The following is a 6,129-nucleotide window of genomic DNA, read 5'->3' as shown; positions in this document are numbered from 1 at the left end:
AATACACAATTAGATTGTGCATAAAATATATTGTAAACAAGGTTTATTGTACTTGCCAAGGAAGAAAATTTGATAATAGGTGATGGTTGGTGGAGGAGAGGAATAAAGAAATCATTCTTTAGAAGGTGAATTCTGCTTTCTGTACCATTTTTCCGCATCAATTTTCCACCCTTTCGGGGACTAACGGTTATCTTGCATTCAAGCTCCACTTTAAGTTATAACACAAAAAATCACCTTTAGAAAACTTCAAAACATATAGAAATGGCATCCACACATAATAGATGAGAGTCCTAGAAGATATAACCTTTCCATTCCTCTCATTTCACATACAAAGCAAAACTCGCTGATGTACAATTCAAATGTGTTCAAAATGATCATCTTTGCATAGATGATGTCAAGTAAATTATTATGTTTTTGTCTGAGATGGAAATGTTTAAATATTGTTCTTTACTGCATACTTCTTTAGTACATTTTAGAGTGGGAAGAGTCTTTATACCCAAGAATAAAAAAAAGGTGATTTTCTGAACAATGATATAATCATTTAAGAGATGTTATGGTAAAAAGTTATTACTGAACAGCTCTATGGGGGAAGACTGTATTTAAACATTTTTGGCATTACTAATCTCAGTACTAATAAATTTTATAATTAATGACAACATTCCAAGGCATTACACAGAATAAGGGAAAAAATGAATTATATCAAACCTGCCTTCATTTTTCAATATTCTACTAACTGAAGATGAGAAAAAACAATTTTATCATACAAATAAATTCTTAAAAGAAGAAAAACCTTATTAGGATAGCCTCAAAAAGCACCCAGAGCTTCTCTGGTGGCACAGTGGTTAAGAATCCGCTTGCCAATGCAGGGGATACAGGTTCAAGCCCTGGCACAGGAAGATCCCACATGCCGCAGAGCAACTAAACCTCTGCACCACAACTACTGAGCCTGTGCTCTAGAGCCTGTGAGCCCCAGCTACTGAAGCCCACACACCTAGAGCCCGTGCTCTGCAGCAAGAGAAGCCCGCACACCACAACGAAGAGCAGCCCCGGCTCACCGCAACTAGAGAAAGCCCGTGTGCAGCCATAAAGACCCAACGCAGCCAATGAATAAATAAATAATTTAAAAAATTATATATATATAAAAAAAACACCCTAAGTATTACTACACCTAAGTATCTCATACCTCTAGGAAATGCAAAATTACCCAACTTTAAGACTTAATATAAAGCTACAGTAGGGAATTCCCCAGTAATCCAGTGGCTAGGGCTCCATGCTTCCACTGCAGGGGGCATGAGTTTGATCCCTGGTGGGGGAACTAAGATCCCACATGCTGCACAGCATGGCCAAAAATAAAATTAAATTTAAAATAAAAAATAAAACAGAATAGTGAGCCTAGAAATAGACCCACATAATTAGAGTCAACTGATCTTCAACAAAGGAGCAAAGGCAATTCAATTAAACAAAGCTAGCCTTTCAACAAATGGTGCTGACAGGTGGATCTCCACAGGCAAAAAAAAAAAGAATTTAGACGCAGATCTAATATCCTTCACAAAAATTAACTCAAAATGGATCATAGAGGGAATTCCCTGATGGTGCAGTGATTAAGAATCTGCCTGCTCCTTAAAAAACTACAAATAGAACTTCCATATGATCCAGTCATCCCACTCCTGGGCATATACCCAAAGAAAACCATAATCCCAAAAGAAACTTGTACCATCATGTTTATTACAGCACTATTTACAACAGCCAGGACATGGAAGCAACCGAAATGCCCATCAACGAATGGATACAGAAGATGTGGCATATATATACAATGGAATATTACTCAGCTATAAAAAGGGATGAGATGGAGCTATATGTAATGAGGTGGATAGAACTACAATCTGTCATACAGAGTGAAGTAAGTCAGAAAGAGAAGGACAAATATTGTATGCTAACTCACATATACGGAATCTAAAAATGGTACTGATGAACTCAGTGACAAGAACAAGGATGCAGATACAGAGAATGGACTGGAGAACTCGAGGTATGGGAGGGGGCGGGGGGTGAAGGGGAAACTGAGACGAAGCGAGAGAGTAGCACAGACATATATATACTACCAACTGTAAAATAGATAGTCAGTGGGAAGTTGTATAACAAAGGGAGTCCAACTCGAGGATGGAAGATGCCTTAGAGGACTGGGGCGGGGAGGGTGGGGGGGACTCGAGGTGGGGGTAGTCAAGGAAAGGAGGGAATACGGGGACATGTGTATAAAAACAGATGATTGAACTTGGTGTACCCCCCCAAAAAAAAAAAAATGTATCCTGCCTTTCCTATATAAATTGTACTACTAAGTAACCTAATAGCAGGTGAAAGAAGCATCTCTTAATAAAAGTATTTCAGCTAAAAAAAAAAAAAAAAAAAAAAAAAAAGAATCTGCCTGCCAATGCAGGGGACATGGGTTTGAGCCCTGGTCTGGGAAGATGCCATAAGCCGTGAGTAACTAAGCCCATGGGCCACAACTACTGAGCCTGTGCTCTAGAGCCTGCGAGCCATAACTACTGAAGCCTGCGCACCTAGAGCCTGTGCTCCACAACAAGAGAAGATACCACGAGTAGCCCCTGCTTGCCACATCTAGAACGAAGACCCAATGCAGCCAATAAATTAATTTAAAAAAATGGATCATAGAGCTAAACATAAAATGCATAATTATAAAACTCCTAGAGGATAACATATGAGAAAATCTAGATGACCTTGGGTACAGCGATAATGTTTTAGATACAACACAAGGTATGATCCATGAAAGAAATAACTGATAAGCTGGACTTCATTAAAATTAAAAACTTCTGTTCTGCAAAAGACAATGTCAAGAGAATATGACAAACCATAGATAGGAGAAATACTTGCAAAAGACATATTTGATAAAGGACTATTACCTAAAACATACAAAGAACTCTCAAGCCTTAGTATTAAGAAAATGAGGGGCTTCCTAGGTGGCGCAGTGGTTAAGAATCCGCCTGCCAATGCAGGGGACACAGGTTCGATCCCTGCTCCAGGAAGATCCCACATGCCATGGAGCAACTAAGCCCATGTGCCAAAAAAAAAAAAAAAAAAGACTTCCTAGGTGGCGCAGTGGTAAAGAATCCGCCTGCCAATGCAGGGGACATGGGTTCGAGCCCTGCTCTGGGAAGATTCCACATGCCATGGAGCTACTAAGCCTATGCGCCCCAACTGTTGAGCCTGTGCTCTAGAGCCCATGAGCCACAACTATTGAGCCCGTGTGCCTCAACTATTGAAGCCCATGTGCCTAGGGCCCGTGCTTCACAACAAGAGAAGACACTACAATGAGGAGGCTGTACACCACAAGGAAGAGTAGCCCCCACTCACCACAACTAGAGAAAGCCCGTGTGCAGCAATGAAGACCCAATGCATCCAATAAATAGATAAAATAAATAAATTTATAAAAAAAAAAAAGGAAATGAACCCAATTAAAAAAAGACAAAAGACTTTAACGGACACCTCACCAAAGAAGATATACAAATGGAAAGATGGTTAACATCATATATGTCATTAGGGGATTGCAAATTAAAATAAGATACAACAACATACCTATTAGAATGGCCAAAATCCGAATCACTAACAACAAATGCTGGCATGGATGTGGAGCAACAAGAACGCTCAGTCATTGCTGGCAGAAAGGCAAAGTGATACAACCATTTTGGAAGACAATTCGGCAATTTCTCAGAAACCTAAACATACTCTTACCATATGATCCAGCAACTGCACTCCTTGGTATTTACTCAAAAGAACTGAAAACTTTTGTCCTCATAAAAACCTGTACACTAATGTTTATAGTAGTTTTATTCATAATTGCCAAAACTTGGAAGCAACCGAGATGTCCCTCAGTAGGTGAGAGGATAAACTGTGGTATAACCAGACAACAGAATATTTTTCAGTGCTAAAAAAGTAATGAACTATCAAGCTGTGAAAAGACATGGAGGAAACTAAATGCAAGTTACTAAGTGAAAGAAGCCACTGAAAAAGCTCCCTATTGAATGATTCCAACTCTATGACATTCTTGAAAAAGGCAAAACTATGGAGACAATAAAAAGATTAGTGATTGGCAGAGCTTGGGGGGAGGGATAAATAGAACAGAGGATTTTCAGAGCAGTGAAACTATTTTGTATGATACTACAATGGTGGTTACATGTCATTGTTCATTTGTCAAAACCCATAGACGATACAACACGGAGTAAACCCTAATGCAAACTATGGACTTTGAGCAAAATGATGTGTCAATGTAGGTTCACTGATTACAACAAATGTACCACTCTGTTGGGGGATGTTGATATTGGAGAAGGCTGTGCAAGTGTAGAGACAAAGAGTATATAGGAACTCTGTACTTTCCACTCAATTTTGCTGTGGATCTAAAACTGTTCTAAAAAGTAAAAACTATTAAAAATAAATTCTGTAGTTTAGTTAACAGTAGTGTACCAAAGTCAACTGCCTAGTCATGATAATACACTATAGTTAAGTAAAATGTTATCATGGGGGTACACAGGAACTCTAATAATTTTGCAACTTTTGTGAAACTAACATTATTCCCCCACGCAATTTTTTTTAAAGGAAAGAGGTAAGATTTTTCAAATAAGGAAGGCTAACATCTACCAGGATTTGTATGAGCGTGAGTCAAAAAGTATCTGCACTCCAGTTCTATTAAAACTTCTGTTGGCTGCACTGTCTTATCAGTGCTTTCAGTTCAAGGCTACTGTCTCCCCAGTCACTGCTGTGCAGGTGTGAATGTGTTACATCAGTTCATTTGTAACTGCGGTGTGAGCAAAAATGGATGCCCCACTTGTGATTTGCAGGAAAGAAGAGCAGCATGCAGTGGTTCGTTTTTTGTGGTCTGAGGGTGTACCTGGTGCCGTTATTTATCAGAGACTTTGTGCGCAGTATGGAGAAAGTGTTTTGTCTCCAGGAAGTGTGTATGAATGGATAGAGAAGTTCAAGGAAGGTCGCACAAGTGTTAGCCATCAAGAAGGAGCCAGATTCACTTCTGATGAAGAAGTGAAGACAGTGATGCAATCGTGGCTCGCAGCTCAGCCTAAAACATTTTTTAATGAGGGAATACGAAAGCTTGTTGACAGATGGGCAAAGTGCATTGAAAAGCAAGGAGATTATGTTGAAAAATGATGTATTTGTCTTTTCTGAAAGTTAACTAAAATAAATTCTACAGCCAGAGCATGGATAATTTTTGACTCACCCTCATAAATACATTAAGCAACTTATCTAGCATTTTTCTGGAGGTAATGAGATTTACACATCTATGTAAAAACCACTTTTGGACTCCTTGTCTTTTAAAATATAAAAGACCTAATTTCTAGGGGCTTGGTAAACACTGCTCTAAGTTTCAGGCACAGAAAATGAGAAAACTCTGGGGACCTCCCTTGCGGCGCAGTGGTTAAGAATCCACCTGCCAATGCAGGGGACCTGGGTTTGAGCCCTGGTCCAGGAAGATCCCACATGACGCGGAACAACTAAGCCCCTGCGCCACAACTACTGAGCCTGCATTCTAGAGCCCACGAGCCACAATTACTGAGCCCCTGTGCCACAAGTAGTGAAGCTTGCAGACCTAGAGCCTGTGCTCCTCAACAAGAGAAGCCATTGCAATGAGAAACCTGTGCACTGCAATGAAGAGTAGCCCCACTTGCTGCAACTAGAGAAACAACACAGCAACGAAGATCCAATGCAGCCATAAATAAATAAATAAAAATGTATTAAAAGAAAGAATATGAGAAAACTCTGAATGAGGGGATGTCTTGTACAATTAATTACCTTCTTAGAAGAGTAAACTATAAAAAGTAGTACATATACTTTGAAGAAAGATGATCTGATATGGGAGACAGGATCCAAGAGAGAATGCAGACTACTAAGGTCAATAACCTTAGGCCCACCCAGTGGGACACTGCTTTTGAGTCATGATATATAATAATTTTCTAAGCTTCTTTTCAATTTTACAGATTTAAAAAGTCATTAAGCTAAACATTTTTAAAGGTTATGGAAAATCTCTGAAATATGTCTCCACTTAAAATCAATGTTAATTTATATAAACCATTGTCAACCTTTTTATAATTCATAATTTTCTTCAAA

The sequence above is a fragment of the Hippopotamus amphibius genome, chromosome 3, assembly GCF_030028045.1.
Source record: "Hippopotamus amphibius kiboko isolate mHipAmp2 chromosome 3, mHipAmp2.hap2, whole genome shotgun sequence".
In the NCBI taxonomy this organism is placed as follows: domain Eukaryota; kingdom Metazoa; phylum Chordata; class Mammalia; order Artiodactyla; family Hippopotamidae; genus Hippopotamus; species Hippopotamus amphibius.
The sequence above is the reverse complement of the archived record's forward strand: the minus strand, read 5'-3'. Positions refer to the sequence as shown.